General features: G+C 46.4%; 1 long non-coding RNA gene across 2 annotated transcripts; it reads right to left on the bottom strand.

Moving 5' to 3' along the window:
- Positions 1-5,190: 5,190 nt before the first annotated feature.
- On the bottom strand, positions 5,191-8,018 carry LOC144230820 (uncharacterized). Of its 2 annotated transcripts, none has more exons than XR_013334891.1 (4): positions 7,853-8,018; positions 7,243-7,309; positions 5,701-5,754; positions 5,191-5,314 (listed from the first exon to the last, which is right to left on the bottom strand). It is a non-coding gene; the product is annotated as an uncharacterized LOC144230820 (long non-coding RNA). The 2 variants fall into 2 exon arrangements; XR_013334890.1 differs by lacking the exon at positions 5,191-5,314 and adding an exon at positions 5,505-5,549.
- Positions 8,019-11,769: the final 3,751 nt, after the last annotated feature.

Below are 11,769 nucleotides of genomic sequence, written 5' to 3' on the forward strand. Positions count from 1 at the left end.
CCCCACCCACACTCTGTCTCTGTCTCTCAAAAATGGATAAATCTTTAAAAAATAAAAAAGAAAGCACAACAGCTTTATATATAAAAAGGAAAGTATTTTTAAAAATCTTGTTATCTAGCCTAATTTTCTCCCCTTGTAGAAATGCAGAGTCTCAGGCACCATCCCAGATTTGCTCAATCCGAATCTGCATTTTAATGAGTGAATTATACACATCATTGAGTAGTTGAGAAGCTCTGCTATAAACAGTATTCACTCCTCCCCTACCTTCTGGCGCTGTGTCAGGTGTCCACTCTGTCCCTGATTATTGCCTCCCGTCCTGTCCTCTATCCCTTCTCTCCTGGGAAGATGGGAGCTGGGGCTCCGTAGGTTTTTTTTTTCCTTAAATAGTTTATTGTCAAGTTGGTTTCCATACAACACCCAGTGCTCATCCCCACAAGTGTCCTCCTTCATGCCCATCACCCCCATTCCCCTCACTTCCATCCCCATCAGCCCTCAGTTTGTTCTCAGCATTCAAGAGTCTCTCACGGTTTGCCTCCCTCCCTCTCCCCCACTATTTCCCCCCTTCTTCTCCCCCATGGTCCTCCGTTAAGTTCTTCCTAATCCTCCTATACGTGCAAACATATGATATTTGTCCTTCTCTGCCTGACTTATTTCGCTCAGCATAACACCCTCAAGGTCCATCCNGGTTCTCTATTCTATACCAATTATCTACATGTCTGTTTTTGTGCCAATACCATACTGTCTTGATGATGACAGCTTTGTAGTAGAGGCTAAAGTCTGGGATGGTGATGCCTCCCGTTTTGGTTTTCTTCTTCAATATTACTTTGGCTATTTGGGGTCTTCTGTGGTTCCATACAAATTTTTGGATAGTTTGTTCTAGCTTTGAGAAGAATGCTGGTGCTCCATAGGTTCACCTACCTTATAGGGGCACCTGGGTGGCTCAGTCAGTTGAGCGTCCGACTTCAGCTCAGGTCATGATCTCATGGTGCGTGAGTTCTAGTCCCGCATTGGGCTCTGTGCTGACAGCTCAGAGCCTGGAGCCTGCTTCAGATTCTGTGTCTCCCTCTCTCTCTGCTCCTCCCCACTCATGCTTGCTCTCTCTGTCTCTCAAAAATAAATAAACGTTAAAAAATTTGAAAAAAAACCCTTGCTCTGCTCTGTTCTGACATTTGTAATTTAGGGTCTTATTTAGCTTTTCCCACACTTCAGCACAGAACTTGAAGTTTCTCCAAGGAATGGTATCTTGGGGGGAATGTCATCATGAAGGAGCAAGTCAGTTTTTCCTTGGTGACATTCTGTGCCTGAAGATCTGGATCTGGGCTTCATGTCTGTCGTTCTCCAACTGTGCTGATGAGATCGTTGTGATCCTGTGATTCTTGCTGAGCACAAACAGAGCTCATTGAACTGGGAACCTCCCCCACCTGGCTCAGCAGGTGGGAGTGGGGGAGTCTGTCCTGGCCCCTCCCCAGGGAGATTATCCCTCTCCTTATGTGGATGTTCCCTGTAATCTACTGACTGGACAGAGGTTCTCGATGTTTTCTGGCTATTGTGCTCAGTTGCTGATTGAGAAGAAGCAGCATTATAACAGTTATTTTTTATTTAGCGCCTTCTGTATGCCAGGCACTGTGCTAGGTTTATACTTTTCATTTTACAGCTGATGAAGCTAATTCTGAGAGACATTAAGTGATATGCTCACGGGCACATGGCTTGCAAGTGGTTGAGTGTGATAGAATTCCAGGTTCATACTCTGAACTCTGAAATTCATCCTTTTACCACATCACTTTTTAAAGAAATGCTTCTCTTTAAGGGCTGGTGGTTCCTAAGTTCTCTTGGGCAAAGGGACAGACTCTCACGATCTTAAGTCTTTGCTGACCTCTCCTGCGGTGACTCTTAAATTTTAGTGCACACCAGAATCAGTAGGTGGGCCTATTAAAACACATACTCAGCAGTTATGGGAGGGGGGAAGGGCATTTGCATTTCTTACAAGTTTCCTGGTGATGCTGCTGCCGCTGGCACAGGCCACACTTGAGAACCACTGTCTTGGTTTGGGGAAGCTGGGAGGTTGGGAAGCAAGGCACCTGTTGTTCTAGCCCCTCCAGCCCATGGTGCCAGTGGTGCAATGCTGCCATTACACCCATGACTCGCTTAGTGCTTCCTGAACGGTACTTCACAGGAGAGCCAAAGGATGGTTATTTGTATGTGTTTCAGTGTGGGGTCTCTTATCTGGGTCATGTTTAGGCTGGTGCACTGCCCTAAACTCATGAGGATCACCTGCTAACAAGCATTTAAATGCATACAGTAACATAAGTAAAGGCCTGGAAACTGAAAGCATGTTGTTTTATGGGCATTTCCCAGGAACTAGTAATCCAATTCAGAGGGGGAAAAAAGCCCTGGCTCATTCTCCCTAGATGGCTTATCTGAAATTTATGAGATTTGTAGAAATGAGTTTCACCATTTGCCTTTCCTTAGAGTTACTATTATTATTATTATTATTATTTTTAACGTGCATAGCCAAGTTTCCAAACAGGGTCAGCTTTGAATTTTTATCATGTGACATCAAGCATGTTTGGATGGACCACTAGGGGTCCATCTACATGGCTACCCAGTAGGCATTCGGCCTGAGAGAGTCCTAATGTATGGAGCACGGGGCTAACAGCACTGGGCTGTGCAGTTAGATAGGGCTGGTTATGAATGCTGGCTCTGCCATTTGACAGTTGAGGGTCTATAGGCATATTACTTAACTTGTCTGTGCTTCATTGTCTACAGAATCAAGGCTGATATAAAAAATATTTAGCCAACAGACATGGCATGGGCATCAGCTAGTCAGAATGGATGGAAGCCAAATCAGAAGCGATGCCAGCTGTAAACAAGCCAGAACCAGTGTAGACAACTGGCTTGCTTCTCAGATATGATGTGGGTTCCATCTGTGATTTATCTCTGTGCAGGAGATATGGGTTTTACTCAGTAAGGAGGTTGGTGTTTGTGTGTGTGCATGTGTGTACGCTCATGCACACATGTGCTCTCAGAGAACAGCAGGAAGCTTTCATGGGAGTGATGCCAGACATATTCTCTGTTGAGGGTCAGGAAGGATACCTCTTTTGGAAGCCTTGGACTATGGCCAGTTTGGCCTGTCCCACTCCCTTTCCACAATCTGGTAGCCTGTGGGTATGAAGCCAAGAATGAGAAAGGATCCCATTGGTTGATTCATCTTACTATGCTATCTCTGGGAAGAGGCAAGGCCAGAAGCTATTGAACGTATAGAATATATTGAACTTATAGAAGCTAGTGCTGCCTGAGATATTGAAAAGTATAAAAAGGTGTGTAAAAGCCCCCTCCCCCAGACACAATGGAGGACTGGAATGTTCTTTGTACTGCCATACAGTCATTGGCTACTCTGCTTTACCTCTTCTGGGAAATAGGACAATGCTACTACCTACCTCACTGGCATGAACTGAGAAAGAAATGAGATAATTAATGTAAAACAATGGCACACAGTAGGAACTTAACAAAAGAAAACTTTGTGTTGGACCATGGACCTCCTAGACCATGTACCTACTGCAGCAGGAACTCTTTGAGACTCGGAGGGGGATTTCGTCTACTGCCCGAGGGCCAGTGGAAGATGGGGTTTTAGCTGGAATGCTGTCTGGACCTTGCTCATTGATACCTGAGCAGGTCCTTCTGGGAAACTTGTATTAAGTTCTAAGACAGATGAGCTATTTATTCTGGGAGAGTAAGTCAAACAAAGTGCTATTGAGTTCTAGCAAGTAAGGTGGAGGAGGTCTTCCTATTTGGGGCCTCAGAAAGTATCAAGGTTGGTGGCAGTAGCTCTGTCATCTCTGTGCAAACCACGTGGGCAGCTGCAGAGGCCATGGCATGGTTGGTAACGGGTGAATGCCTGGGTGAGTGTCTGCGAAGGTGAGGGAAGGTGGCCGTGGGGCAGTGTCCTCCCCAAGCTCAGGTGTGGCCTCTGCTGGCCCCTGTGGAGGCACATGGCAGCTGCGAGGGAGCAGGTGGGAGGAGCTACTCTGCTCCAGTTCTAGGAACAATCAGTGATTCAGGCCACTGTGGCCCCCTGAGAGCCTGGGGGAGGCAGGCGTCCAGCCATGCGGCAGGTGGAGGTGCGGAGCCAGAGCCCTCTGTCGTCCCTGTGCTCTTCTGGACTGCCATTGCTTGGGAAACAGCCACTGACTACACCTCATCCTTGGACGGTTTACCCTTTGTTGCGCCCCTCAGTTATCTCAGATGCTGTAGTCTTGACCCTACCCTTGGGTTAATTTACAAGTTTGGCCACTCTATGCCCCCTGAAACTCTTTTGTCTCAGGAATCCATGTGATTTGCTCCTTTGACCATCCTCCTATTTCTAAGCCCCCTCCTTGGAAGTCTCCTTCCTTCACCTACATCTTTACCTCTGGTGCCCATTCTCATTCTCACTCTGGGCAACTCTGGACTCGAGAGTTCAATTGCCCCCTCATGGATGAGCCCCTAAACCTCCATCGCCACCTCCATCCAGACACTCTTTCTTCAATATTTGGATGCCGTCTGCTTATTCTTCTTCAGTTCCTGTCAGGGCCATGGTACCAACCTCCTAACTTGGGGTCTCACTCCAGGCTCACTGTCTTCTAACCCGCACTCTTCCTGCTGCCCAAATAGTTTGTTTTGCTTTTCCCCAAAGTACCCATTAGATCATATCCCCAAGCAGCTTCAACGACTCACCAGTACAGACAGGATAGCTGCCTAGTATGGTTTAAAAGCATCTTGCTACTACTTGGGGTCTGATTCCTTGCCAGCCTCATTTCTTGTTACCCTCCCACCCCTCTCTCCTACTCTGGACTAACCAACTTGTTCCATTTCTCAAATATACTGTGCGTTTCCACCTCCTCATGTCTTTAGACATGCTGTTATCTTTTTCTAGAATGTTCTTCCCCTCCTGTATGCTGGTGACTTCTTTGTCTTTCATACTAGGCTGCAGAAGCACTTCCTTTGTGAGGGAGTATGTGACATCAATGGACGTGTGACCTGTGCAGTCACACAGGACCCTGTGCTCAGAAGATCCTCATGTTTGGTTTGATGCTCTTCTGTCACCATCTTAAAATTCTGAGATTTTTTTTTGACAGAGGCCCTGCATTTTTATTTTGCACCGAAGCCCATAAATTATGTATCTGGTCCTGCTGACACCCCCACAGCAACATATACACAGCACAGCCACCACATTTATTAGGTTGTATTGCGGTGGTTATTATCTGCCTGCTTCACCCACTGGCCTGTGGACTCCTCGGGGGCAGGGCCTGTGTCTTGTTCATCTCTATTCCCCAGCCTGCAGGACAATAGATGACACACAGTAGGGGCTTAATAAATGCTTGCTGACAGAATTAATTCATATCTGTGGGTCTGTGAGAACAGCCTTTCCTTTCTGGAAACATTTGCCATGTGAAAAGCAGGCACCAGAAACTGTGAGCTCCAGTTTCAATTTACTTTTTTTTTTTAATTTTGAACTTTGTTTTATGATGTAACATAACTGCATTTGCTTCTTGGAGCCCCAGTTTCCTTATCTGTAAAATGAAGGGTACGTTGGAACAGCCCAACACACGAGGGGCTGCCGGGCCTTCAGCTCTCCAGCGCCTCCACCCCCACCCCCTTCCCTCAATCTGGCTTTCTCAGGAATCTTGAGAATCCTTATCCTTTGTCCCCATTTCTCCTCACCTTCTCTCTCACTCCCCTTCTTTTGTTTTCCATCAAGAAAGGCAGGGCCAGAGTCTTCACTCAGCAGAAGCAGTGTTTGTTGACATTTGGAAAAAAAAAAACGAAGAGAAAAGTCAAAGATCCTTCAGAATCTTGATGTTTGAATATTTAAAGGCGATGAATGCTAGCAACATTGACAGGTCCTGTGTCAGGCTTCATTCTGATCCCTCGGCCCATTATTTAGTCTCTAAAAAACAAAAGTAGCTCCGCTTCCAGGGGCCTCGTGCAGAACAAATTTGCTGCTCGGCTTTCCTGCCCGTCCACTCCCTCCCCCAGCTGCCCTCTGGGACTGTTCCTCACCCAGGGTGTCCCCGTGTCTGGATGAGGGTGACGACATGGGAGGACCAAGCAGGAAGACCTGGTAGATGGGCTCTGGGAGTCCCTGCCCCTATCTTCACCACCTTCACTGCTTTTCCCTATTGGGTTTCTGTGTAAGGTTTCACTGGAAAAAGGGGTTTTAATGCTAGAAAATGCACGAAAGCCTCTGTCTACTGACCCAGGGTCAGGTCTCAGTTTGAGTGTGGGGCCTTAGCAGGTTGTGCTTACTATGTGGCATGATTCTTGTCAATAAAAAAGAGTCCAAATTACTTATGCTTTCTGTTCTTACTCTCAGCCAAATGGTTATGGAGGAATAGGGCTCCTGGGCTGGCCTCTTCATCATGTTTCCCGGGCCGTGGGCTGAGTTTGGGCTCGCGATCAGATTCCTTGGTGAAAGCTAGGATGGAGCTGTTAATAACATCGCCACAGAGATTTAATGGCCTTAGACCCCACTTCCTCACTTGAGGGTTTGTGTGCTTGCTAGGAGGCCCTGCAGTGTGGGACAGGGGACGGGACAGGAGATCTGCTAGTTCTGAACATCTCTGTCCTCTTATCCCCAGATCCAATAATAGTAATAATTAATAATAATAACTTTTCCCCCGAGGACTTCCGGTCAGCCCAGCCATGGAAAACCATGGAACAGAGGAAAGCATGTGATGTAGAGCAGAGATGCCTGAATTTGAGTCCCCGCTTTGTCACTTAGCTGGCTCTGAAGCAACTAAATGTGCCTGGTGCTATGCTACCTTCTCCAGGCAATAAAAAGGAATTTGCATTCTCATCGGGGAAAAACAAATCTTAACTTTCTGGGTAGCAATATAGTTCTTTCTCTTCACTTTTACCCCTCGATCAAGCCAGAGAGAAACCCAGAAATGGAGGAGGAGAACCTGGGCACAGTATCTTTCACTATGTAGGAAGGTTGGGAGGGGACAAACGTAGAATAATCAGCTCAAAATTGCATTAAGGAGATAAATGTGTGTCTTTCCAGCAGCCCTGGTGAGGAGTTTTGGCAGGATGTGAATCCTTGCAGTTGAGATGTGTCTGGTATATTTAGATATTTGGGGAAAGAGCAAACTACAAACTTGGATGATAAACCCTAAAGTCCTTCCTCCCACCCATGGACCCAGAGCCCCAAAACACACGCCCAGCAGCAGACTTGGGGGCAGAATAGACCTATCGTTGACTTACCATGGATAGCAGAGCCTGAATCTTGGAGTCTTGGGGCTACATGATACGTGGAGCGAGGGAGTGGGTTCTGGGTGTGTGTGGGGGGGAGAGGGTAAAGAAGGGGAAACTTCAGTAAAGGCTTAAATAAGATGGGGACTGAAGGAGGGGTGCATGGGTGGCTCAGTCAGTTAAGCATCCGACTCTTGATTTCAGCTCAGGTCATGATCTAACAGTTCATGGATTTGATCCTTGCGTTGGGCTGTGCACTGTGGACTGTGGACTGTGGACTGGCTGCTTGGAATTTTCTCTCTCTCCCTCCTCCTCTTGTGCACTCTTTTTCTCAAAATAAATAACTAAACTTAAAATTAATATGGGGACTGAAGGAGAAGGGTGTAAAAGCAGCCTAGGAACAGAGGGCTTGGTCCCACAGAAGACTTCTCTGGGTCCAGCGAGTGTCCGTGTGCCAATTAATTACAGGCTTCATGGGAGTTCAACCTCAGAGAAGGGAGGGTTCCTGAGGGACCAGGGATGCCTTAAGGAACAGGCAGGGTTTGAACTGAGCCTGAAGGACCAGAAGATCCTGCAGACAGGCGGAGGGGATTGGTGAGGCCATTTCCTGGGCAAGACTAACCTGGTTAAAATGGCATGTTTTCAGTCCTAGCCCCTCCTGCATCCACCTGTCTCCTTCTCCTCCTTCCAACTGAGCCCATACATTTCACCTGGACCTGGTAGGGGCCGTGGCCCCTTCTCCTCATCAATGAGCCTGGAGAGTTTACTCAAGCCTGGGACTGGCCTTTTCTGGGGTTTGGAGGAAACACAAACAAGCCATGCCACGCCCGGGAAGTCTAAACAGAGGAAGGCATATTTCACATTTCCAATTATGACACAATCTGGTCGGTGCAGAAGTGGGAGCCTGTTGACTTTAACAGCCCAGCTGCTCTTGTCTTCCGGACAGCAGTCGAAATATCCTCTAAGCAGAGGGGCGAACAGTCTGAAGTTCTGATGGGAGTCCTCCATCACGGACATACAAGAGCAGTGAGGGCCTCCGTGCTCCGGGCCTGCACAATGCATGTCTAAATGTCAGTATCTGTTGAGAGGAGTAAGTCCCATATTTCTTACACTTCCTTAAGAAGTGTAATTTTTTTGAGCTTTCCATTGCCTTACTTTCCTGACCCCTTCTCTCCCTCCTACCTTCCTTCAGAGGAGGGAGCTGGAAAAAAAAAAAAAACCACCAAAACTTTATTTCTTTTTTCATTTAAATTTTTTAAAATTTTTATTTATTTTTGAGAGAGATAGAGTGAGAATGGGGGAGGGGCAGAGGAAGAGGGAGACACAGAATCTGAAGCAGGCTCCAGGCTCTGAACTGTCAGCACAGAGTCCAATGTGGGGCTCTAATCACAAGTGACCTAGGCAGAAGTCAGATGCTTAACTGACTGAGCCACCCAGGTGCCCCTAGAACTCTCATTTCTTTCTGAACATCACAAGCTGTGTGCCCCCTGCTTTCTCCAACCCTCAGGTCTTTCCCTCTCTTCCTTAGATCCCTATGCATGGCTTTTCTCTCCACCAAGAAGGGGAAAACCCCGCTAACTGCCAAGGTTCTTCAGATGTGGCCACTGAACCTGCTTTTGTCTGATGGGTTTCTAACTTCTAACTACCTTTGAATGCCTCACCTCCTCCTAGTCATCTTTTGAACCCCGTTACTTGTTTCCCACCTTAACAAAGAGGCCATGCCACAAAATTAATTGCAAAGCAAAGGAAAATGTAAATGTAGTAGAAAATATGATTAATCTCTCTTCTAAAAGAAACATATGGTTAAAAATGGTTTATTCATTTGCAGTTCAATCCCTTGTTCCACCTTTTATTTATTAATGTTTTTATTTATTTTTGAGAGAGAGAGAGAGAGCAGGGCAGGGTCAGAGGGAGAGACAGGGAGACACAGAATCCCTCTCAGCTAGCTGTCAGCCTAGAGCCCAACACCGGGCTTGAACCCACGAACCATGAGATCATGGTCTGAGCCAAAGTCGGCCGCTTAACCAACTGAGCCACCTAGGTCCCCCTTGTTCCACTAAAAACACAGATGAGCTGGTACAGCTGCTTGGGCTTCCTGGTGAGGGTTGGTAAAACCCACCAAACCCTCTTACCGGTGTTCATATTTGAGGTTTTACTGGAAAGCAGTAAGTGTGATTTTTTAAAAACATAAAACAGAATTTTGTGACATGAAAACTACCCTCTCCAAAGTTGTGAAAGTATAACTGCTCCATACCTGCCACTTGCGTCTTTAGAATTGATGATGCAGTTCTCTATCAAAGTTTCAGCTGGTTCCGTTCATAAGCCACTGAAATAGGTCAGAAAGTTCTGTATTTTAGCAACTAAGTGATAGTGGTAAGGTTGCTTCTTCCACGTTAAAGTGGCTTAAAAAGACTTTGTCAGATCATGGGTACCGACTTTTAGCTTCAGAAAGTATCACTCACCACAGTACCCATACCCTCCGGCCCACTGTGCGTCTGTTTCCTAAGGACAGCATTCATCAGACTCCAGGATCAGTTTATACTGTAATCCCCTTATCTGCCGATTCGCCTTCCGCACTCTCAATAATCCCTGGTTAACAGTGATCTGGGGGCGCCTGCGTGGTTCAGTTGGTAAAAGCACTGGACTCTTGATTTCGGCTCAGGTCATGATGTGATTTCACTGTTCGTGAGATCTAGCCCCATGTACTGATATTGTAGAGCCTGTTTGGGATTCTCTCTCTTCTCTCTCTCTCTCTCTCTCCCCCTCCTTCCTTCTCTCTTTCTCTCTCTCTCCACTCAAAATAAATAAAATAAACATAAAAGCAACAACAACAGCGGTCTGGAAGCGGAGGATTCGCCTCCTGACGAATCATCCAAAGGTCAATAGTAGCCTAACTTTACATCACGAGGCCTGCGTCGTTCACCTTGCTTCCATCCTATCAAGTAGGCATTTTCTCGGCTCGCGTCATCACAAGGAGGGTGAGTACAGTACAGTAAGAATTTTGAGAGAAAGAGAGCCCACGTTCATGTAACTTTTATTACATATTTTGTTACAATCCTTCTATTTTATTGTTGTTGTAATGAATCTCTTACAGTGCCTAGTTTATAAAATTAAGCGTTACCATAGGTGTGTATTTATAGGGAAATAGCCCCAGGATGGCTGGGGTTCAGGACGCCCCGTGGTGTCAGGCATCCACTGGGGGTCTTGGAATGGATCCGCGCAGATAAGGGGGACTGTTGTATCTAGTAGAAAACCACATTCGTCTCTCTACCGTCATCCTCATGTTGGCCCCAAAGTTTTGCCTGCTTTATTCCAATGACGTTTGACGGTCACCTGTCTGGAGGCGAAACTTTACTGTAGCCAGAGGTATTCAAAGAATAGCTGCAGACTCCGAATAGGACTCCTGGAGAGCATTTCCAAAATCTTCTGAAGGATTGTAGCATCAAAAAGAGAGACTTTGTCCTAAGGGGTCCGCCTTGAAGGAGATGGTTATTGGGTTAGGAGCAGAGCAGGCATTCCTCCCTTGATTACATGCACCTGTGTAGAGGGCCGTCCTCTAGAATAACACTGAAGANGTGGCTCAGCCTCTTCTGGGCTCTACTTTCAGATTCGCCAGGCTGCAGATCTCTTAGCCTGAGGTAAGACACCTGCCCTGGAGAAGTCTGTGTGGGTGGGTCTGATTAACTTTGAGGAAAAGTGTTAGTAAGTCCTCTTGGCCATAGATTTAAAACCTCACGGTTAATAATGTTGGCGATATTTTGAATTCTGTGTGTATGACTGTTGTGTATCTCTCTCATTTGGTTTTAATCTCCAGATGATAAAGGAAGAGGTGTTATTTATTGGCCTTTTAAAACACCATCAACTATGTTCATTTGGATGTATAAATTTCTGTGGCCTGTATTAGGAGACCAGCTTCCTGTGTTATAGATATATGTCTGATATAGTAAAAAGTAAGGAGCCACAAGAGAGAACGTCTTCCTTGGCCCTATCCCTTTACTTATTTTTAAAATTCCTTCAAAAATATGGAAAAAGAGAAAGATGTCCATTTCCTGCTTGTGGAAGTTTCCTGTGAGCAGCTTTTCTTGGCCCTTATAAAAGAGGATGATTTTCTCATGTTGGGTTATTTTTAGAATTGATGGAAATGCTCGACTTTGCTGTGATACTTATTTCCTCCTTGAATATAAGCTCTGACAGGGCAGGATTGTGTTGCTTAATGTGATCACACCTTGTTTTGCTGCCAGTTGTGTTTCTGTCTCTCTTTGCATCTTTGCTGAGGCTCAGGTGTGCTTGTTGCAGAACCTTAAGTGGAGGTATTCCGGAGAGAGGTCAAAGGATCTTTCCCCCTGAGGACCCATGTTGCAGCTACACGCTAGCAAGACTTTCTTTTCTTCCATGGTTTCCTTGGGCCCTTCCAACCCCAAGAGCAGGGAAGACTTAGTTCACCTGTCCACGGGGGCAGGGAGAACAGGACCTTCACCCAGGATGGATGTAGACTCCCCCCTAGCATAGTGTGTTTGTGTGTGTAGGGCAACTGTGTGC

This window comes from Crocuta crocuta, unplaced genomic scaffold (assembly GCF_008692635.1).
Source record: "Crocuta crocuta isolate KB4526 unplaced genomic scaffold, BGI_CrCroc_1.0 scaffold3, whole genome shotgun sequence".
Lineage (NCBI taxonomy): Eukaryota > Metazoa > Chordata > Mammalia > Carnivora > Hyaenidae > Crocuta > Crocuta crocuta.